This window comes from Erpetoichthys calabaricus, chromosome 3, assembly GCF_900747795.2.
Source record: "Erpetoichthys calabaricus chromosome 3, fErpCal1.3, whole genome shotgun sequence".
NCBI classification, from domain to species: Eukaryota; Metazoa; Chordata; class Cladistia; order Polypteriformes; family Polypteridae; genus Erpetoichthys; species Erpetoichthys calabaricus.
Window position 1 is genome coordinate 22,461,442 of NC_041396.2, and position 24,732 is coordinate 22,486,173.

General features: G+C 41.2%; 1 protein-coding gene across 2 annotated transcripts in view; it reads right to left on the reverse strand.

Moving 5' to 3' along the window:
- The window catches only part of LOC114647822 (uncharacterized), a 1,111,123-nt gene that overhangs the window by 7,384 nt on the left and 1,079,007 nt on the right, over positions 1-24,732 (reverse strand). For both annotated transcript variants that reach the window (XM_028796471.2, XM_051924525.1), the window contains exon 2: positions 8,651-8,715. The gene's annotated coding sequence lies outside the window, so the exon portion shown is untranslated. The remainder of the gene's footprint in view (positions 1-8,650; positions 8,716-24,732) is intronic.

Here is a 24,732-nt window from a genome sequence, read left to right on the forward strand (position 1 = left end):
ATTATTCGTCAAGTTTTGAGTGGAACTTGACATTCAAGTGAAATGAGGTGCCATTGTCAATTGGATTAATGGCACTTTACTGGGTTGTGTGGTTCCTCATAGAATCATCACTTTACAGAAAATCATTTTGTTCCATTAAGTGTTCCTTGCACTTATGTACGAGGGAAGTGTGACCGTGGTGATGTCTGCGGTAGGAGTCACGGATGCATTCAAGTTGGAGGTGGGATTACATCAGGAAACGTGATGGACAGGTTGACAGGCGAGATTGGACAGGAGTCCCCGTGGGCTATGATGTTTGCTGATGACATTGTGATCTGTAGCGATAGTAGGGAGAAGGCTGAGGAGACCCTGGAGAGGTGGATATATGCTCTAGAGAGGAGAGGAATGAAGGTCAGTAGGAACAAGACAGAATACATGTTTGTAAATGAGAGGGAGGTCAGTGGAATGGTGAGAATGAGGGAGTAGAGTTGGCGAAGGTGGATGAGTTTAAGTACAGAGTAATGGGGATTGTGGAAAAGGTGAAAAAGAGTGCAGACAGGGTGGAGTGGGTGGAGAAGAGTGTCAGGAATGATTTGTGACAGACAGGTATCAGCAAGAGTGAAAGGGAAGGTCTACAGGACGGTAGTGAGACCAGCTATGTTATATGGGTTGGAGATGGTGGCACTGACCAGAAGAGCAGGAGACAGAGCTGGAGGTGGCAGAGTTAAAGATGCTAAGATTTGCACTGGGTGTGACAAGAATGGACAGGATTAGAAATGAGGACATTAGAGGGTCAGCTCAAGTTGGACAGTTGAGAGACAAAGTCAGAGGGGCGAGATTGCATTGGTTTGGACATGTGCAGAGGAGAGATGCTGGGTATATTGGGAGAAGGATGCTAAGGACAGAGCTGCCAGGGAAGAGGAAAAGAGGAAGGCCTAAGAGAAGGTTTATGGATGTGGTGAGAGAGGACATGCAGGTGATGGGTATAACAGAACAAGATGACGAGGACAGAAAGATATGGAAGAAGATGATCCGCTGTGGCAACCCCTAACGGGAGCAGCCAAAAGAAGAAGAAAATGTGTTCCTTGCACTTAAATTGTTTCTGTGGTCTTTGAAAATATTGCTGATTTCTGAATAAAACAGAAATTTTAATGTTTAGTAGGCTACCTAGCAGGATACTAACAGATCAAAAAAACTGAACTTGTTCTGTGTCATTGTATGCAGTAAGAATCCTCTTAAAATCAAAAATACACTGGTATTTCAGAAATCTGTTATCATCTATTCATGGTTTGTTATAGCCTGAACCAAATCATGATTTTATCTGGGACCTTCAGGTGGATGGTTCATTTGGGATCCCAAATTGGTCCCCCTTATGGCATCACTTTGAGTAACCACTTTGGCACCTTTCCTTTTAATTGTGTACCCAGAATACATCGGTGCAAATCCATGAAGTAGGTACCCCGAATCAGAATGGAAACATGTACCCAGTCACTGTGATGTGACAGTTTTAAGTGGGGCCCACATACTATGAGGTGGCCATTCGAACCTGTTGTCCTGTGAGATCATAAAGATTAAGACGTACATAGGATAATTCATTCATTGTCTAAAACTGTCGCCACAAAACAATTGCCTGACATATTCTGAGGAACCACTTTGGCACCTTTATTTTTAAGAGTGTACCCAGAATGGATCTGTGCAAATTCATGAAGTAGGTACCACCAAATCATACCACAACATGCACTTCAGAACAGGTCATCTACCTGAAGCCAAGCATGTTCAGGCCCGGCCAATACTTGGATGGGAGACCATCTAGGAGAACCTTGGATTGCTGCTGGAAGATACGTTGGTAAGGCTAGCAGGAGATGCTTACCCTGAGCTCTGAATATGGATCCCAATGCCCCAGTTTAGTGATGGGGACTCTGAGCTGTAAAAGGAATGTCTTCCTTTGAATTAGATGTAAAACTGAGGTCTTGACTCTCTGTGGTCATAAAAGATCCCTGGGCATTCTTCGTAAGGTAAGAGTATATACATTCGTGGCCAAAAGTTTTGAGAATGACAGAAGTATTGGTTTTCACAAAGTTTGCTGCTTCACTGTTTTTAGATCTTTTTGTCAGATGTTTCTATGGTGTACTGAAGTATAATTACAAACATTTCGTACGTTTCAAAGGCTTTTATTGACAATTACATTAAGACAAATAGTCAATATTTGCAGTGTTGGCCCTTCTTTCTTTTTCAGGACCTCTACAATTCGCTCTGGCAGGCTGGCAATCAACTTCTGGGACAAATCTTGACTGATGGCAGCCCATTCTTGCTGAATCAATGCTTGGAGTTTGTCAGAATTAGTGGGGTTTTGTGTGTCCACCTGGCTCTTGAGGATTGACCACATGTTCTCAATGGTATTAAGGTCTGGGGAGTTTTCTGGCCATGGACCTAAAATTTCGATGTTTTGTTCCCTGAGCCACTTAGTTCTCACTTTTGCCTTATGGCCCGGTGCTCCATCATGCTGGAAAAGGCATTGTTGGTCACCAAACTGTTCTTGGATTGTTGGGAGAAGTTGCTCTTGGAGGATGTGTTGGTCCCATTCTTTATTCATTGCTGGGGATCGGGGGGGGGGGGGGGTCTTGGGGGGTGTTTGGGCACCACCAGTGCAGAGCTTGCTCAAGAATGGCAGCAGGAAGGTGGTAGTGCATCTGCATGCACAGTGAGGCAAAGACGTTTGGAGGATGGCCTGGTGGGTGTCAAGAAGGGCAGCAAAGAAGCCAAGAAAAACATCAGGTACAGACTGATATTCTCCAAAAGGTACAGGGCTTGGACTGCTGAGGACTGCTGGGGACAAGTCATTTTCTGTCATGAATCCCCTTTCTGATTGTTTGGGGCATCCGGAAAAAAGAGAAGAAAAGGTGAGCGGTGCTACCATCAGTCCAGTGTCATGCCAACAGTAAAGCATCCTGAGTTCATTCATGTGTGGGGTTGCTTCTCAGCCAAGGTAGTGGGATAACATTTTTCCCAAGAACACATCCATGAATAAAGAATGAGACCAAAACAAACATGGGATTAAGGTCTGGGGTGTTTCCGGGCCATGGACCCAAAATTTCGATGTTTTGTTCTCCAAGCCACTTAGTTCTCACTTTTGCATTATGGCCCGGTGCTCCATCATGCTGGTAAAGGCATTGTTGGTCACCAAAGTGTTCTTGGAAGGCTTGGAGAAGTTGCTCTCAGAGGATGTTTTGGTATCATTCTTTATTCATGGCTGTGTTCTTAGTGAGTGAGCCCACTGCCTTGGCTGAAAAGCAACCCCACACATGAATGGTCTCAGGATGCTTTACTGTTGGCATGACACAGGAATGATGGTAGTACCGTTCACCTTTTCTTCTCTTTTTTCCGGATGCCCCAAACAATTGGAAAGGGGATTTGTGAGAGAAAATGACTTTTCCCCAGCAGTCCAATCCCTGTCCCTTTTGCAGAATATCAGTCTGTCCCTGATGTTTTCTTGGCTTCTTTGCTGCCCTTCTTGACACCCACCAGGCCATCCTCCAAAAGTCTTTGCCTCACTGTACGTGCAGATGCACTCCCACCTGCATGCTGCCATTCCTGAGCAAGCTCTGCACTGGTGGTGCCCCCCTGATCCCGAGCCATGAATAAAGAATGGTACCAAAACTTCTCCCTACCATCCAAGAACAGTTTAGTTACCAACAATGCCTTTTCCAGTATGATGGAGGCAAAAGTGAGAACAAAGTTGCTTGGGGAACAAAACATCGAAATTTTTAGTCCATGGCCAGGAAACTCCCCATTGAGAACTTGTGGTCAATCCTCAAGAGGCGGGTGGACAAACAAAAACCCACCAATTCTGACAAACTCCAAGCATTGATTATGCACGAGTGGGGCTGCCATCAGTCAGGATTTGGCCCAGAAGTTGAATGACAGCATTCCAGGGTGAATTGCAAGGGTCTTGAAAGAGAAGGGCCAACACTGCAAATATTGATTCTTTGCATAAACTTCATGTCATTGTCAATAAAAGCCTTTGAAACTTAGGAAATGCTTGTAATTCTACTTCAGTATACCATAGAAACATCTGACAGAAAGATCTAAAAACACCGAAGAAGCAAACTTTGTGAAAACCAATACTTGGGTCACTCTCAAAACTTTTGGCCATGACTAAATTGCCCTCCATGGCCATTTAATTCTGGCCACCTAATCATCCCATGTCTCTAACTGGCTATCTCTCTCACCACTTTCCCATCTAACAGCTAAGGTGTGGTGAGTATCCTGGCACAAAAATAGCTGCCATCGCTTCATTCAGGTGGATGCCACACCTCAGAGTGCTGGTTGAAGTGGCTCCGTACTCATTTAAGCACTTTAAGTAGTGAGAAGAGCATTATATACATGTAAAGTATTATTATTTACTAGGGGGCTGCACCCCCTGCTCGCTTCGCTCGCCAACCCCTGGTGTTGGGAATGACAAAGAGCGTGATGTATGAATGAGATATAGAATAGTGTGAAGGTGTTGATGATGCAAATAGAAAGCAAACAATAAAGTGTGTGGCACAGTGTAAAGGTTTATTTGAAAATTTCTTTGTACACACCGTTTAAGTGTAAAAGGTAATTCCAGGTCAGAACTTGTAATGTCAATGAAGATGGTTATTGTTGTGATCAGAGTCAAGTTTGTCAGAGCTTAGAAAGAGTTGTGTCTCTCCAGGAAGTAATGGAATGACTTGGGTATTTATGTTTTCCACATTAATATTTTTTGGACATAATATAGTGCGTTGTGTTAAAAGGGGCATTTGGTCTAATGAGATTGCTGTTCCAAATCTGTCTGTAACTAAGTCGTCGCAGATAAAGGCTTGATTAATTGTAATATGTGGGTGAAGTCCATCTGTATTGGTGAGTGTACCATCTCTCAGTTGTAATAAGCAATTTTTATGATCTGGTTCTGGACATCGTATCTTTTTTACTAAATGTATCTTTTGAAAGCAATGCCAATTGTCTACGTATTTTAAGGTGCACTGAACAATAGCTGAGCGCATGGCATGTTGAAGAATAGCTAAGGACTGTCTAAAATCTCCTCCTAATAAAAGTACCTTTCCTCCAAAGCGAATATTATTATTCATAAACGTTTGTAGAAGTTTATGAATGGTGTTGAGTAAGTGACTGGATGCCATTGTACATTCATCAATAATTAACATTTTTGCAAGACGGATGTCACGTGCAGTGCCACCGTTAATGTTCATAGTGGATACCGATTTGTAGGATCTAATGCAGTTGATAAAGATTTCACTTTCAGGTACATCGTCAGTTATAAGCTTCTGTAGATATTCAGGATATGAATGTAAAGGAGGCAGTCTAATTTGACCCTTTTGACAACAACGTGTAAATGTATTACTTGTATTGCCAGTTGTTTCTTCAGGGAAGTGAACTGAATGACAATGATTGCAAATGACATTCATTAATCCGAATGAATTTTCCTGGTGTATGTTTTGCTTGTGCCGTTTGAGAGGCGCGTTGTTGCATGTGTAGTATTTGGGACGTGTTGTTTTGGAGCTGTAATCGATTTGCCTGTGCTGTGTATGAAGCCCGTTGTAGCCTTCCTTGCCGTTAACGTATGTCTGAGACGGGAGGTGTTTTGTTTTGAATCCGTGCCTGTTGCGATGCAGCACTTTGATTGATAGATTGCGTCATGTGGATCTAGGATGTAGATTTGTGCATATTTGCGTTGTTGATTTGTTTCAGGGTGCACTGTTCCAATGCGATGCAGTATTTGTGCACATATGCGAAAGCAGTATGGGCCATTGCCTTTTGGTGGCCTGATATTTACTCCGGTAGATGCAAAAGCAAATGAACTATTGTAGGATCTAATGCAGTTCATAAAGTTTTTACTTTTAGGTACATCGTTATTTAGAAGCTTTAGTTGAGCTTTGCGTTTTTGGAGCCGAGACATTTTTTCTTGTAGAAATATGGATAAGTAATAAGGAGTATTGCACTCACTGTTAATATGGAGCCTTTTCTGCGGTTGAACGGTTAATAGTGCCTTATTGTAATGAGATCCACCTATGCTGCATAGTGTGAATTGTGTTTGGTCCCATTATCCGAGTGGTATCGTTTTGTACTTGTGATCGTTAATACGGACGGTTCATTTAGAAATGGGGCTTTGTCTGTCATTTGTTATTTATGTTACTGTGGTCCTGTCTCTGAATCGTCGTTTCTGTGTACGTTTCGTGTGCTATGTCCGTAGTCTGTCCCGTTTCGTGTCGAATGGGCTTTGTGTGGTGCTCGCGGCTTCTTTTTTTTTGTGTGCTTGTGGCTTGTTGAATCCTCCTCTTTGTGTGCGTCCCGTTTCGTGTGCAATGGGATTAAATCCTCCTCTTTGTGTGTGTCCCGTCCGTTGCTTGTGTGTGTGTGTGTGTGGGGGAGGGGGGGGGGGGTTTGCGGGCTCTTTTTTTTTGTGTGCCAGGGGCTTGTTGAATCGTCCTCTTTGTGTGTGTCCCGTCCGTTGCTTGTGTGTGTGTGTGTGTGGGGGGGGGGGGGTGTGTGTGTTTTGCTCGTGCGGCGCTGTGTGCGTCGCCTGTGTTTGACTCCTTTTTTCTGTGCTCACTCCTTTTTTCTGTGGTCTTGTCCGCCTCTCGCGGCGCCTCATTTCTTGGGGCGCCTGCGCAGTACGTCTTTTTGCGGCTACGGCCCATGGCCAGATGTCCCTGCGTCCATCCGGTTTAGCATTCTCGGTTAGTAATATGGATTATTAAACAATGCACCCAACCGATGTGATGTGACAGCTTTGAATGAGGCCCAAATACTGTGAGGTGACCATTCTAAAAAGTCCCCCTGTGACATCATGAAGATTAAGAGATAGTATGATTAGTCATTCATTTTCTTAAACTACCTAAACCTCCGATTCTCTAAAGAATCGCAAATGCAAGAATGGCAATCAGTTTCTACAAGGGGGCTTCGCCCCCTGCTCGCTTCGCTCGCCTACCCCCGGCGTTTTGAACCCGTGCCCACTGGGCAGCCGTAGTTACAGACGCGCGTTGTAGGAGCTTGCGTTGTTTTGAACCCGTGCTTGCCCTGCTTCTGTGGTTTGAGACACGCGTTGTAGGCGTATATCTGTCAGTTGAGCTCGTTCGGTTTGAACCCGTGCCTGCTTTGCCCCCGCAGTTTCAGACGTTGGGTCGCATTCGGTGTTTTGTACGATCCCAAGCAGCACATTATTCCTAACTTCACTCCGCAGTAGTGCCACGCACAATATAGCGTTGACGCCTGCGCCTTCACTACGCAGTAGTGCCACTCACAATATGGCGGAAATGCCTGCGCCTTCCGTATTATGTCGGGTTTTACCATGCTGTGTAGGCGCCTTTGCCTTTTGTACTTTCCCGCGCCTTCCGACCCACGATGTAGGCACCTGCACCTTCCGGGTCTGCCTCCGATGTGTGGTGTGGACGTTTAACTGTCGTTGTTTCTGCCTTTATATTCTGTCCCTCGCTGTGCATGTGTTTCATGCCTAGGTTTTTTTGAAGCTGTTGCATTCCAGTTTTCATCATCTGTAACCTGCTCTCCATGTGTTTGACCCCATTCTTTAACCTCTTTATGACGTTTTACTTTGTTTCCTACTCTCAAGTCAAGACGGTTCGTAGTCTTTCCCGTTTCGCTCTGGGGCGGGGGGACTTTGTGTGGCGCCGGCGCACTATGTCTCCTGCGTCCACGGGCAGGTCCCTGCGTCCATATCCGGTTTATCATTCTCGGTTAGTAATATTGATTCCCTCCGATCTGTGAAGGAATAAAAAGTGATGGAGGGTGGGAGTGTCCTGGTAAAGTTTCCATTTAATTAAATAAACATATTTGTACTAAAGCGGTTTCTTTTTGGAGCTGTGACTCATCTGGTTCTGGTGTTTCAGAAGCGCGTTGTAGGCGCCTTCGTTTATTGTTTTTATCCATGCAGTCTCGCTTTTGGCAGCGGTGGTAGTGTGTACGACTTGCCTGTTGCCTCTGGCATCTGTGCATATATACTGTACAACCTGGCGTGCACGCTTTACCTCAGGTTAAGTTTACAGGTCGTAGCCATACGGGCTCGTCTTTGTATTACTAATCGTTGAGCTCTATCTTTTTTGGAGCCGTGACTCCTTTGCTGTTTCAGAAGTGCGTTGTGGGCGCCTTCGTTCATTGTGTTTATCCATACGGGCTCGTTTTTGTATTTCCGTTAGTTGAGCTCTTTCATTGTGGAGCCGTGACTTCTTTGCTTCTGGTGTTTCTGAAGCGCGACGTAGGAGCCTCCGTGTATTGTTTTTATCCATGCGGTCTCGTCTTTGTTGTTCTATGGCTGTGTCGTTAGGTAGAAGTCGTTTACTGTTAGGAATCATAATTCAACTTACTTTTAATACTGAATTACCATTATGTGATTCAAATATGCCACACTGACTGCTGGCACAGTGGATTAGAGCAAGTTTAGTTTACAGGTTGTGTTGTTTGGGCGCCACCTACTGACTCTGGGAAGCCGCTGGGTTTGACTCTGCGGTGCTGTGTGCATGCGCCTCGGTGCGTCCGGCGTCTGTGCATATAATTATACAACTGTCGTTTAGTAATATAGATTAACACAAAACAATTGGCTGCAGCATTTGAATTTTCTGCTACTGGTGGTGCATTACTCACTTTGTCCAAAATGGGTCTGTTTGTAGCTCGGGCTCACCTTTGACACAGTCCACCGTTCCACGTTTGTCTGACCACACTTCCTCCTGCCAGTCAGTTGTCACCAAGCTTATAACAGAAGAGAACACAAGGGTTAGGGCACTTTAGCGTGAGCTCAATGCAGCATTTAAAGTCTAGGTGTTGAGATGGGATGTCACTAAACCCAATAGAAGTCTTTCAAATTCCATTTCTCGACATGTAAAATTTTTGTAACAAATACATTTCAATTGTATTTTCAATTTTATTTTTGTATTACACTCTTCACTGAGTAGAGACTCTAAGCACTGGAAGTTTAAAATACAGTTGTGCTTGAAAGTTTGTGAACCTTTTAGAATTTTCTATATTTCTGCATAAATATGACCTAAAACATCATCAGATTTTCACTCAAGTCCTAAAAGTAGATAAAGAGAAACCAGTTAAACAGATGAGACAAAAATATTATACTTGGTCATTTATTTATTGAGGAAAATGATCGAATATTCCATATTTGTGAGTGGCAAAAGTATGTGAACCTCTAGGATTAGCAGTTAGTTTGAAGGTGAAATTCGAGTCCGGTGTTTTCAATCAATGGGATGACAATCAAGTGTGAGTGGGCACCCTGTGTTATTTAAAGAACAAGGATCTATCAAAGTCTGCTCTTCACAACACATGTTTGTGGAAGTGTATCATGGCACGAACAAAGGAGATTTCTGAGGACCTCAGAAAAAGAGTTGTTGATGCTCATCAGGCTGGAAAAGGTTACAAAACCATCTATAAAGAGTTTGGACTCCACCAATCCACAGTCAGACAGATTGTGTACAAATGGAGAAAATTCAAGACCATTGTTACCCTTCCCAGGAGTGGTCGACCAACAAAGATCACTCCAAGAGCAAGGCGTGTAATAGTCTCACATTAGCTAATGTTCATGTTCATGAGTCCACCATCAGGAGAACACTGAACAACAATGGTGTGCATGGCAGGGTTGCAAGGAGAAAGCCACTGCTCTCCAAAAAAAAATCATTGCTGCTCGTCTGCAGTTTGCTAAAGATCACGTGGACAAACCAGAAGGCTATTGGAAGAATGTTTTGGGGATGAATGAGACCAAAAAAAGAACTTTTTGGTTTAAATGAAAAGCGTTATGTTTGGAGAAAGAAAACCACTACATTCCAGCATAAGAACCTTATCCCATCTTTTTGGGGATGAATGAGACCAAAATAGAACTTTTTGGTTTAAATGAAAAGCATTATGTTTGGAGAAAGAAAACCACTACATTCCAGCATAAGAACCTTATCCCATCTGTGAAACATGGTGGTGGTAGTATCATGGTTTGGGCCTGTTTTGCTGCATCTGGGCAAGGACGGCTTGCCTTCATTCATGGAACAGTGAATTCTGAATTATATCAGAGAATTCTAAAGGAAAATGTCAGGACATCTGTCCATGAACTGAATATCAAGAGAAGGTGGGTCATGCAGCAAGACAACGACCCTAAGCACACAAGTCGTTCTACCAAAGAATGGCTAAAGAAGAATAAAGTTAATGTTTTGGAATGGCCAAGTCAAAGTCCTGACCTTAATCCAATCGAAATGTTGTGGAAGGACCTGAAGCGAGCAGTTAATGTGAGGAAACCCACCAACATCCCAGAGTTGAAGCTGTTCTGTATGGAGGAATGGGCTAAAATTCCTCTAAACCAGTGTGCAGGACTGATCAACAGTTACCAGAAATGTTCAGTTGCAGTTATTGCTGCAAAGGGGGTCACATCAGATACTGAAAGCGAAGGTTCACATACGTTTGCTTTTACAAACGTTTCACATACGTTTGCACATACTCACAAATATGTAATATTCAATCATTTTCCTTAATAAATAAATAACCAAATATAATATTTTTGTCTCATTTGTTTAACTGGTTTCTCTTTATCTACTTTTAGGACTTGAGTGAAAATCTGATGATGTTTTAGGTCATATTTATGCAGAAATATAAAAAATTCTAAAGGGTTCACAAACTTTCAAGCACAACTGCATATTCCAAACTTTTCAAATTATATATCATATATACACAAAATACATATTTTATCAGATGTAAATCAAATAAAGTGTAAACTAAGCAAACTAAAATATTGAAACATATAAACTCAAAATTGTTAGTGATTATTTCCTAGCAATGCTCATCCAACATAAAAAAATAAAGCATATTTACCATCCCAGCTCTGGACAGGAGTGGTGTGAGAATTACACCGCAGGGCTTGTTCTAACATTCTCAGACTGCTCCAATATTGTTAGGGCTTCCTCCTTTACTATCCCTCTGTGTAAACCATTTGAGTCAACTCCCAATTACAGAAAATTAATACAGGTGTCCCTCACACGATCCCTGACTATTAGGCATTTTTACTTTGTTTTAGCTCTGAACATGTTGCCCCAGTAGTTTGCTAAAGTGCCCTAAATTATTTTTAATGGAAAATAATTCAAGTGCCCAGTAGGATGGGATGAGTGGTTTTCCCCACTGAGTTACTGTACAGTTTTGAAAAATGGGCAACCAGTGTAGTAACACTAGAAAATATCACCATTTGAACATCTGAACATCTTTGACAAAAACAGGCCATTCAACTAGCTTGCCAATCCTACTCACCTAATTTTACCAGAATGAGCTTCTGGGTGTATAGTAGTGGTGGGTGAACAAAACCCTGTGAAGTTTTTGAGGTTTCTTCCCAATTGTGCCAAAAAAAAAAACCAAACACTAAATGTCAGTGATTTGAAAATAGTGACATCTTGTGGTTATTAGAAAGCACAGCAACCATAGGCTCAACAAATAAGAAGCCCTTCCTGATTGTATAGTTTAAGTCTAACAGGTGCACTAAAAGAGTATGAATGCCTTATGGGAATTGTGTTTCACTTTCCAGCCAGGACCCTAGCAAATACCTCATGCATGCTTGCTGCAATAAACCAAATAATGCAATTTTTTCATAACATAAGGATAATAGAGGATAGATATATGCATATACTGTGTACACTGTACATATATCTATATATATAAAAGCCAAATACCACTGACTCACGCATCACGAAATCTCCCGAACCATGAGGACTTGGGACTTGAAATTTGGAATGTAGGTTACTCTTGGCCCATTGGTGCTCACTAAGAAACGGTTTAAAAAATTTCATGGTCCAAGCGTGAAATTTCTTATAGTTTTTTAGACCTGTTTGTATGTCTGTCCGCTTTTCACAAAATAACTACTTAACGGATTTAGATTAGGTTTTTTTCAGTTATTTGCTTAAACATTCCAGTTGATTTTGCAACTTCTCTCATCGCACTAAGAATCACAGTTCACTTGCAGGAGCGATATATTCGCGCTAATCCGAGACAGAGGCTACGGGCTGAGGGGAGGGGGAAGAGTGACGTCAGGAGCAGAGAGCTGGGCAGGGCCCTCCTCACTGTCCTGTTTCACTAATATGTGGGCGAAGCTACAGGGGATGGCTAGTATATATATGTGTGTGTGTGTGCTTGTGTATTCCTGTATATTTGTGTCTGTCCAGCTGCTATGTCTCTGTTATGTAACAGATGTGCATCACAAATATTAGCACTGCTTTTAAGAATCCCATACTAAATGACGGCAGCACAGTGGCGCAGTGGGTAGCGCTGCTGCCCCGCAGTTAGGAGACCTGAGTTTGCTTCTCGGGTCCTCCCTTTGTGGAGTTTGCATGTTCTCCTTGTGTCTGCATGGGTTTCCTCTGGGTGGTCCGGTTTCCTCCCTCAGTCCAAAGACATGCAGGTTAGGTGCATTGGCGATCCTAAAAATTGTCCCTAGTGTGTGTGTGTGTGTGCTCACCCTGTGGTGGGCTGGCGCCCTGTGTTGGTTTGGATTGGCTCCAGCAGACCCCCGTGACCCTGTAGTTATGATATAGCGGGATGGATGGATGGATACTAAATGACATGTAACAGAGACATAACCACCAGATGGACACATGGCACTGCGAATATTAGCGCTGAATACATCCGTCAGAGAGTAAATGTTGAACAGCCTATCTACCTTCCTAAAAGGACAAATATTTGTGTGTCCATCTGATTACTATATATCTTTCATATGCCATTTTGTAAAGGATTCAGAAAAGCACTCACTGCTAATGTTTGTTATGCACCATCTGTTGGAATGACAAATGCAATGCATTTTATTACCACATGTATTACAAAATACTTTCCAGTAGATGATACACTATATAATAGATAGATAGATAGATAGATAGATAGATAGATAGATAGATAGATAGATAGATAGATAGATAGATAGATAGATAGATAGATAGATAGATAGATAGATAGATAGATATGAAAGGTACTATGGCCAGCAGCCATACCACATGTACTTAAGAAGAGTTCATCCCCTGCTGAGGTTCAAGTTGATTATTTAGATTTCAACTCATCTTAAATGGATAGCACAGCTGGTGTGTAATAAAAACAAGGACAGTTAGAAAGAGTCAGGATACCTCGAAGGCAAACCCTGTATACGTCAGGGCAAAATTCATGGAATGGAGGCACAAGGTTAAAATTTTTTTTCAGATTGGAGTCAGACTGTTGACTGAGGCAAAGATGGTGGCACTGCCCATTAAGAGGAAGCCAGACTGAAAAGGGTGGGGCCAGGAGACGACAGCAGGGACGTGGCATCACAGGGACTGGTGGTTGTCCAATTTGTAGGAACAAAAGGAGGAGAAGCATTAGGTAACAGTGCCAATCCTTGGCCCAGGGTGGAATTAGATAGATAGATAGATAGATAGATAGATAGATAGATAGATAGATAGATAGATAGATAGATAGATAGATAGATAGATAGATAGATAGATAGATAGATAGATAGATAGATAGATAGATAGATAGATAGATACTTTATTAATCCCAAGGGGAAATTCACATATTCACATTCAAATTAGAACTGGATGAACCCTCACGTTGTCTCCCAATCGCATGTCTATGTCTATATATAGGTGGGCGTCCTGACCAGGTTGATGCATGATTCATTACCTGGCCAGGAGGCATTTGTACTGAATGGCCAAGAACAAATGCAGGCTGGACCGAAGTTCCTTACCTGGCCGGGAGGGCAGTGTAATGGAGGGACAGGGAGAGATGATCTATTCAGAATAGTGGTGCCCCTGATATGCTAGAGGTTTTCTTAACCTTTTGATGACACCAGACCCCCAAGGGATTGTCCAATATTGTCCCATACCCCCTATACTTGACTGTCGAAATAATCATTACCATTCCTTATATTAGTTGCCAGAATGAATGTCGGTGTGCAGTCGGCGCCTTTATTTACAATGCAAAATGAGCTTCTAGAGTCTTCAAGATACGTACATTTCTAATAAACGAGTAAATACTCATTTGTTCAGTAAATATACATTTATTAAATTTAAATGTTAAAATTAAAACATATTAAATTTAAATTTAAAATTAAAGTTGTAGTAAATACACACATGTAAAATTAAATAAAAGCTTTTGCAGGAAATGTTGAATGTTCTCGAAGATTCTATCGCGTTCTATTCACGTACTACCCAAGTATAAATTAATACATTACATAAAATAAATGCCAGTACCCAGAGATCGAGTCCCATACCCCCAGCATTTGGTTCCCATTAATTTGTGTACAGCTTGTCTAAGCTGGTCCTCCAACACGGAGTCTGTGTGTGTATGAGATGCTGCTCTGAACCTCCTACAGGATTTAGGGAGAGAAACCTATAACAGTTAAAAACGTATCCTGCACAAAGGTTATTACTTGTCAGTATACCAATGTCACAATACATCAGTTGGATTTATCCTAATTACAATGAATAATTCTCAGAATCAAAATAGGTGTACGTATGGTTTAGTGTAGGCAATGCTTTGTTCCTTTCCTGTCAGTTTTCTCCGGAACATGTGGAAGAAAATTCAGTGTGCATTTCCTCCTCTTTATCTCACAACAAAAAATTCCCTTACATGAAAAATTTATGACATAATTGCGAATCAATGGTGGCTTATAATGGTTGCTTCGGACGACACATGTAAACATCATTTTATTGTACAAAATTGTCACACCTACTGATATCTGATTTTATTGCAACATTTTAATGGCAACTAGGGGGCTTTGTCCCCTGCGCGCTTTGCTCGCCAACCCCCGGGTCAGTGCTATGCGCTAGCCTCTTTGCGGTTCTGCCGCTCGCGTATGGGGATACAGATGTACAATTTAAACAGATTTTTATTTTCATGGCAATTGTTACATTTGCATCCACGTGACATATAACCTCCCGTGATTGAATTTCATTTCTTTCTCTCTATTGAATAAAACAACTTTTTCGAATGTTTGGCTCTGAGATTTGTTGTCTTTGCAAAAGCTATTCTAAGGGGATCCTGTTAACGTTTTAATATGAATGGCATATCAAGATCTCCTTTGTTGTGTAATGTTATCCCCTGAAGATTTACTACATTACCTTTCTTGAATACATCCTTCTTTCTACAGTAATTCGGCCAGTGGAAGACCGGACGGTGTTAACGGTTGTAGATATTCTTCGGGATATTTTAAGTTGATGTTTTCATCTTCCGCACGATCACCACCAACTGTTTCAGCATAGTCTATTGATACGCATTTAACCAATTTGTCGTGTAACCGATCGACATTTTTGGTGTTAATTCATTTGACTTCCTCATTTCACAGTGCTAGGATTGCCCGTGTACTCATTTTTTATGTTCATAACCCTTCGTGATGAAATTCTTCAATAAGATTTGGACATAATACGCCTTCTTTAATTGAGAACTTAAAGTGAGGAAAACATTAGGATTCATAAGAGCTGAGAGCGCAGAAAGTATGTCTGACAAAAGCATTCACACAAATGAGAAGTGAGAGGACCGTGGTCTTGATTGAAAATATTTGAGAGGAGAGCATGACTTGAAAAAATCTCAAGACTCAGCTCTTTTTAATCTTTCCTCATAGTTCAACTCCTGTAGCCCTGGAATCAGCCTATTTGCTCTCCTCTGGACCTTTTCTAGTGCTGCTATGTCCTTTTTGTAGCCTGGAGACCCAAACTGCACCCAGGACTCCAGATGAGGCCTCACCAGTGTGTTATAAAGCTTGAGCAGAACCTCCTGTGACTTGTACTCCACACATCAGGGCGCTATATAACCTGACATTCTGTTAGCCATCTTAATGGCTTCTGAACACTGTTGGGAAGATGATAGCTTAGAGTCCACTACGACTCCTAAATCCTTCTCATAAGGTGTACTCTCGATTTTCAGACCGCCCATTGTGTATTCTAACCTAACATTTTTACTTCCTATGTGTAATTCTTTACATTTACTGACATTAAATTTCATCTGCCACAAGTCTGCCCAAGCCTGTATGCTGTCCAAGTTCTTCTGTAATGATATAACAGATTCCAAATTATCTGCTAATCCACCTATATTGGTATCATTTTCAAACTTAACCAGCTTGTTACTTATATTCCTATCTAAATCATTCATATATATATTAAAAATAGCAGCGGCCCTAGCACTGACCACTGCTGGACACTACTCTTAACTTCGGCCAATTCTGAAGAAGTCCCTCGCACCATCACCCTCTGCTTCCTGTGTCTGAGCCAATTCTGCACCCATCTAAAAACATCACCCTGAACTCCCACTTCTTTTAATTTGATGTCCAACCTCTCATGTGGCACCTTATCAAATGCTTTCTGAAAGTCAAGATAAATAATCTCATCTGCTCCACTTTGATCGTATCCTTTTGTTGCCTCCTCATAGAATTCCAACATGTTAGTAAAACGCAACCTCCCTCTTCTGAACCCATGCTTACTGTTCAGTTAAACTCCTGTCCTTGCCAGGTGTTGCTCAATCTTATCCTTAATAATTCCTTTTATTAATTTTCCTGTGATACACATTACGCTTACTGTCCTATAGTTGCTTGGATCTGCCCTGTCACCCTTTTTATATAATGAGATGATATTTGCCATTTTCCAGTCCTTCAGAATCTCTCCAGTGCCCAGTGACTTCCTAAGGGTTTATATTGGTACTCACTAGCCTCCTTAAGAACTCGAGGATCAATAGTATCTGGTCCTGGTGATTTCTTTGATTTCACCTTATTTAATCTGAGTAGCACTTCTCCCTCTACAAATGAGTGGTATGACACCCGGATATTGACCCCTGATGTAACCCCTGAAGAGTAATGACCTTTTAAGCAGCATCTATTTCACGAATTTCAATGTCAATGTACTAAAGAATATGTCTGGATACTGTGCAGTTACTTAGTAAAGGCTTCCTGATGGATATGTTTGTCATGGTCCAGTTTATACCAATGCTGTGTAAAAATGCATAATAAAAATGTTTATTAAAACTGTTTCTTTTATTTATAAGTTTCGGTTACCAGATTGCACACAGTAAACTGTTTTCTGCTTGGCTGTGAAACTGAGTCCTGCAAAGAACTTGATACGTGTACCTCTTGCCTTACACCCAGTGCTTCAGATATGTTTACTACACCACGATCAGTTTTGTGTTTGGTTACTTGCTACCTTAAAAAGTAATCGGACAACGTAATGTTCATTACTTTTAATGTGTTACCCTACTGATCTTGAACTTGTATGGCTGAGTTTAGCACTGCTTGTTCAGCTCATCATCATTTTCACAAATTCTGAAATAGTGAGACAGATTATTCAGTAACACTTTAGATTAGGTACTGAAAAAGGCATTCATTACTCATTTACTCGTAAGTAACAACACCTTAACAGCACCTTAACAAAGGATTCTTTTGATTTTCATAACCCTTTGTGGACGCTAGGGGTCGCTGTTGCCCCGTTGAACCCACCAGACAGACGTCCAGGGCACACGTTTAAAGCACCAAGAAGATCCTCTTTAATAAAATCCCTGTGTGCGTCCAGGTGTCCGTGTGTGTGAGTCTTCTGGTGAGGTGCGCATGCGCGGGGCAGGGTGCGATGCGCGATATTACTGTCAGAGAAAATTACAGGCGTTTTACGGAAATACAAACCAGTATTACTGCGAAAGGAAATTTAAGGTACACAATACAGTGACGCATATTACAGCCACATACAAGCCAGTATTACCGCCAGAGAAAATTAAAGGTATATTACAGACGTACAAGCCAGCAGACGTACAAGACAGTATTACTGTCACAGAAGATTAAAGACACACAATACACGGCGGCAGCCCACGAAGAACGGTCAGCTCAGCAAGTAAACATCAACAAAAGAAAGGCAGAAAGACAAAGAAAAATACGACCAACAAACAGAATGAGGTCAAGGTTCCTTGCCATTTAATATAGACTGTTCCTACTAATGTTTATGCACTACTGTTTTAGCGCCCGTTATTGCTTAATGACTAGTTCTTTAATAATATTCTTCAATAAAGTGCACAAAGCACCACACACTACACAATTCTTCCAATAATAAAGCAATAATCAATAATACAATCCTCCACACCCAGCAACTCCGTCACACTCCCACCCAACTCCGGCTCCGCTTGCTGATATTCCCAGAGTCCTTTTATAGTCCATGACCCGGAAGTGTTCCTTCTCCGGGTCAAACGCCACATCATCCTTCTCAAGTGTCCCGGAAGTACTGCGGGCTTCCGTCCTCGTGACTCCGAAGTACTTCCGGGTTAGTGTAAGAAGAATAGTCCCCAGGTTCTTGATGAGCTCCCCCTGGCGGAACCCACGGCATCCAACAGGGCTGAAGAAACGGACTCCACGTCCCATGTTGCCCTGAGGGAATCCGGGGAACCATTTCCGTCCAGGGGAGCTGCCATCTAGCATCCCAGGGGATGTAGTGCCCTGAAAAGACTGCTTTTCTTCCTTTTCTCTGTTGAGGGACGTCCCGGCCTGGCTGAAACGCCTGCCGTCCATCACACCTTATGAAAGAATCAGTAGATTGGTTATTCATCTCTGCACATTGTGGCATATTGGCATGATAGTAAAACTATAAGTTAACTAGGGGGTTCCGCGCCCTGCTCGCTTCGCTCGCCCACCCCCGGGTTTGGTTTACCGGATATACAATATAAAGAGATTGTGATTTTCATGGGAATTGTTATATATGCATTATTTTCACTTTTACTTTTAAACTTTTGCAAAAACAATATTTGGAGTTAACTTTTCTTCAAGATCGCATTGAATTTTGATTCTGCGTTTGGACTTACATCGTGACAACACAACGTATATCTGCCTGTGAGTGAATATCGTTTCTTTCTCTCTAATGAATAAAACAACTTTCTCAAATGTTTGTCCATGCTTTTTCTTCTTCACTTTGTCATTGACGTGTCATCTAGAATGTATAAAATTATTGTCCTGATAAAATTTATAAGAGCTGAGAGCGCAGGAACTGTGTCTGACAAAAGCATTCACACGACTGAGGTTAGATGACCGTGGTCTTGTTTGAAAATACGTAGTTGACTTGAAAGAATCTCATGGTAAAAGTCTCCATCTCACGGGACTTCACACCGCAACAACGTTTTTGGAATCTTTTAATTCTCGCTGGCAACATGAATTAGACAATCTACAAGTCTCCGACTTAAAGTTTAAATCTGAACAATATATTCCATCTCCTTTTCCTGTTCTGTTATTTCACTGAGTAATGATTTCCATTTGTTTACGCTAATGAGATCTTTCCTATCCTTTTTTTGAGACATTGGAATTTTTGTACTTCCATTATCTCTAACCTGCTCTGCATTTGTACCATGCCAACATTTTTTAATTCTTTACGACATTCTACTTTGTCATCTACTCTTTGTCCTTTATTTTCAGCCCCGGGCATGGTTAAATCTCTTTCTTGCGGGACGTATAATGCTGCTTGCGTTGTGAAGGGGGGACTAAACGCATCCTAAAGAGATGCAGTCAGATCAGCTGCTGTCTTGCTTCTACTACTGGCAAGCTGTGAGTTCTGCTGCGCGTCGATCATTTAAAAGCCTGTATAGCAGCTGTCCCTTTGCCACTTCACATCTCTGCCACTCACATTGTGAAGGGGGGGGGGGGGGCTGAACGCACGCTAAGGAGATGCGGTCGGATCAGTTGCAGTCTTGCTGCTGCTGCTGCTGGAGAGCTGCGTGTTCTGCTTGTTGCGCTGCGCGTTGATCATTTAAAAACCTGTACAGCAGCTGCCCTTTTGTCTCACTGCCTTGTCTCACGTGACATCAAAGTGTCTTCCGAGAAGATCAGATCTCGTCTCCCTCGTCTCCCTCCCAAGATTTTTTTTTATAATATTAGGGGGATTCGTCCCCTGCTCGCTTCGCTCGCCAACCCCCGTGTTTGGTTTTCCGGAAACACACTTTTAAGATTTTTTTTCTTTGAATTGCTGCTATTTCATTAGTTTCACTTTTATTTCAGAACTTCTGTAAAAACAATATTTGTAATCTTGCAAGTCCCAATATGCTGAATCTTTTTAATGAGGTCAGGATAGGTTTCTCTGTTTGGAATTTCAGCACAGACAAAACGATCGACATCATCAGCAGTTCATAATTTTTTTTTTTACAAAGTAAAAAAGTAAGTAGAGTTCTGCATTGGACTCCTGTCTGTAAAGTCGTGATATTTTCCTCTCACAGTTCCAAAAGTACATGAGGTTGCCAAGGTCATACCCCAGCTTTTGTGTAGGTTTTTGTACAAGGGCTAGACAGAACGTTTTTGACTCCTGGGGTAAATGTAGCTTTTTAAATAAGCAGACAGATAAATAATATATACATGAACAAAGTAACCAATAAATGCATGTGCGGTAAACTCCGTTTTTGAAATTCTCAAGATTCTTTATTTGTCATATGCACAGTTATACAGGACAACACGCAGTGAAATGCATCCTGATCTGCTTATCAAAAACTGTGCAAAGTTAGAAGAATATCAGTTAAATTAACAAAAAGTCATAGATTGAAAAATAACAGTATAGTAGAACATAATAAATACGGTAAGTAAAATTATGTGAATAAAGTAGAATTAAGTGTTAAGGTGCAATAGTGTAGTAATTATTGTGCAAAACCAAAGTTAGACTGGTGCATAGTTAAATGAGGCAGTTTGTTTGTTTGAGCTCCTGCAATCTTTACTTTCTTTTTTTATATTTTCTAATTTTCCTACTTTCATATCCTTTAACTTTCTCCACATGTGTATAGCACCATTTTTTTTTGAGCCTTTCTAATTTCACTGGTGTCATAGTCTCTAACCTGCTCTGCATGTGTTTAGCGCCAACATTTGTAAACCTCTTTATGAAGTTCTACTTTGTCATTTTACTCATTGTCTTAATCCTGAGCCGTACAGTACAATACATAGAACAGAATAAATCCTCAATACAGTATAAAAATAAAAATTCTAGAAGTACGGAGTAGAATTTCACATTAGCTGATATCACATAATATGATTTGGATTTGTTTAAAGTCCTGGAGACCTTATTCATCAGGCTGCCTCCCCCATTTTGCCATTCCACATCTGAAATAGCGCTAATCCGATGAAAGGACCCCTCATTCCCACGTCCCCATTCATCAGGGATGACTTTACCTTAGGCAGGCAATCTACAATTTAAAGAGATTGTTATTTTCTTGTGAATTGTTACATATGCATTATTTTCAATTTTACTTTAAAAACTTTTGTAAAAATAATACTTGTTTCTTTATTTCCTGCCCCACATGAGGTTACATCTCTTTCTTCCCAGACGTATAATACTGCTCGTGTTGTGAAGGGTGTTACGGCTGAACGTACGCTAAGGATATGCCTTTGGATCATTTGCTGTCTTTTTGCTGCTGCCTCTTCTGCCTGTCGCATGTCGTTGTTTTAAGAGCTCGGAGCACATGATGCTTGCCTGCCAAAAGCAATCCAACAACTGCTAGCTTAGAGGTCTGTTGACTTGTTTTAAATGATGGCTCACTGCCTGGTCTCGCGTGACATTGTAAAAGCAATACCTGTCTTTTATTTCTGGCCATGGGCGTGGTTGAATTCTTTCTTGCAAGATGTATAATGCTGTTCGCGTTCGGTTGGGGTAGCTGCTGTCGCAGCTTTCTCCACATGTGTATAGCGCCGTTTTTTTGATTTTTTTGAGCCTTTCTAATTTCACTGGTGTCATAGTCTCTAACCTGCTCTGCATGTGTTTAGCGTCAACGTTTGTAAACGTCTTTATGAAGTTCTACTTTCTTTTATTCATTGTCTTTTGATTCTGAGCCGGATTGGACATGATTTTTTTCAATTCCACTTGTTCCGGGCTGATAATTACTTTCCTTATTTTCTGAATTTGCACCTCGATTATTCTTTTTTGCTCTTTTTTCTGTCCAACGCATTTGAGTCTCTTTTGTCCGCGCCCGATTGGACGTGTTTTTTTCCATTTCACTTGTTCCGAGCTGATCATCACGTTCCTTATTTTCTAAATTTGCACCTAGATTATTGTTTTTCTTTTTAGCATTTTTTTCTCTCCATCGCTTTTCGGTCTCTGTTCTCCGCGCTTTTCTTTCTTCTTCGTTTAATCATCAACGTTTTATTTCTACCCTATTCATTTAATTTCTACCCTATTCATTTCTGCTGTATTGACCTTATACACTTTATATGCACTGAGCCCTGGAGCTGTGTGTGCTCCGTGACTGCCTTTACACTACGGATTTGTTTTTTTTTTGATATTGCTTGTAAGTAGGGTGTGTCTTACAAGACTCTCGTTCTATGTTCCCGTGAAACGCACCATGGCAGGTGTCTTTTGTCTCGCGGGTCTTTAAATTACCTTTCGAGAAGATCACGTATTGTAGACTATCAGGACAGGGGACAGGATTTCTTTTTATAACAGAGAGACAGAAAGTTATGAAGGATTTGTAGGCCTTTAACTAAACATGGAATATCAAGAGAAATGTGTCTTAAGACACCTCGGAGCACTCCAAAGTGAATTTATGTTAGTAGGTCACATGGCAGAGAGGAATAAACCCATTACTGATGTTTTATAAATGTTTGGAAGCCCCTAAGAAATGTTTAAGGTCTTGTTACACAACAGTAAATGAGCAATACTTGCATTTTTGTAGTACATAAACTAAAGTGGAACTGATTCTTCCAGCATGGAGAAGGAATAATGTGATCAGCTGAAGCAAATACATGTGCTGGCTGACAGAGTGCAACAGCTATGTGCAGACAACTAAATCCTTAACAGTTACCTGGTTAAGGGTTTTCATGGCCACATACAGTATTCGCATTATTTGTGGAGAAATCAACCTCTGATAATGGGATATCTCAGAGGCCAATAACCTGATTTCTCTAATCAGAATAAGGATTCCATAAGGGTTTAAATGGTGTTTTAGAAATCAGGTTTCTGTGGATAATCAGGTTATTGGAGCACATGTAAATGCACTGAGAGGAGTCTCCCTATTTCTAATGCTTGTGGCATTACCCACCTGCAGAAAACAGTTACAATATTGACTATGCATGCATAAGACAAATATCTAAGTGGTAAATTGTATGGACTTTTGAAAGGACACTCGTCATGGTTACAGGGGTGCGAGCTGAGTCACGCTTTTAATCCAAAAATAAATAAAGACAAAGAAAGAATACATGATGGCATATATAGCAGCAAGAAACTAAAAAAAAAGTTTTCATCGTCTCTTAACAGAAGTCAATCGGGTCGTCTCCGGCAGCGCCATAATGATATCATTGCGGGTCTGATCTGTAATGTCATTATCTGTGGCACGCATTCTTTTATAGTCTTCTGGCCATTGGGGTCAGAGTCAATTGCTCTCGATGGGTGTCTTCTTGCTGCTGTGGATGACAGAAGAGAAAAGAATATTAGTGACTGTGCCCCCTCTTGCCCTAGGGTGGTATCACTTACACCCAATAAGCACGGGAAGGTGGTCCTCTAATGGTAACATTCGGTTTGTTTAAATGTCACATTAAAAGCATTACATCAGTCAGGTGGTAACCTGCAGAATTTTCCTGAATAATTTGTGATGACACAACTATAGTTTTTTTTTTAATTACCTGATGTTAACTAATCATTCTACCACTACCAGCCATAGATCTACCTCTTCCCACACCACACTTTCTGTATAGATAAAACGATAAGACATCCATACCGCTGCCCGAGCATAATGTCGTCAATGTCCACAAGAGGGTGGAAATGTCCGATGACCAAAGGCAAGTGGCCAGCGTAAGATAATAAACCACATATCATGTCATCCAGCATCCACAGCAGGGACAGAATGTGCGATTAAAGAAAGGCAATAAAAAGCAGAAACGTAAAGGCTAGAAAGTCTGATGAGAAAAGGCAGCAAGATGTACAGAAAAAGAGGGATGTAAGGCATACACATAAAACAGAGCTTTGTTAAAGTGCAAAACGATTGAAACCGATGGAGTAACATTAAATCCATTTTAAAAAATGGGAGTTTTGCTATGCTCGTCTATTTAGGAACTTTAAAAAAATGTGTTGAAAATATCAGTTTAATCACTGCAATGTTTTCTATTCTATTTCTATCTATCTATCTATCTATCTATCTATCTATCTATCTATCTATCTATCTATCTATCTATCTATCTATCTATCTATCTATCTATCTATCTATCTATCTATCTATCTATCTATCTATCTATCTATCTATCTATCTATCTATCTATCTATCTAATTTTTTTGTTTTTGTTTTTACTCTTTTGGTGGTTGGGCTTTAATTTAGTGTACATTTTGTGTGTTATTTTACACAAAATGCATCTCTCTATTATAATAAAAAAATCTTGGGTCGAGACGTGATCTTCTCAGAATGACACTTTGACGTCCCGCGAGACTAGACTTTACAACCTTTGGAAGCAAGACCTGTGAGACGGTGACTTTTGCATGTCACACCCTACTTACAAACAATTAAAAAAAAAAAGAAGAACATTTGATTTTCAAAACTGAGTTGCTTTCCAATCAGCCCGTTTGAATTTGCGGCGTATCCGTCAGTGTCTCCTCCACTAGACAGGCACCGTGCTGCTCACAGTTCATTTCACCGCACATTTTGCTGCACGTTTTGAACCTGTTGACCGCATTCTTTAATTAAAATCGCGTGTACATTCCATTCTTCTTTTATTTTCTGGTTGGTAACACCAAAGGCTATGCATAAGTGGCTTATTAAAAAGCAGACATCTTCAGCCTCTGTCCCTCCGCAAGCTGCTTGCTCCAC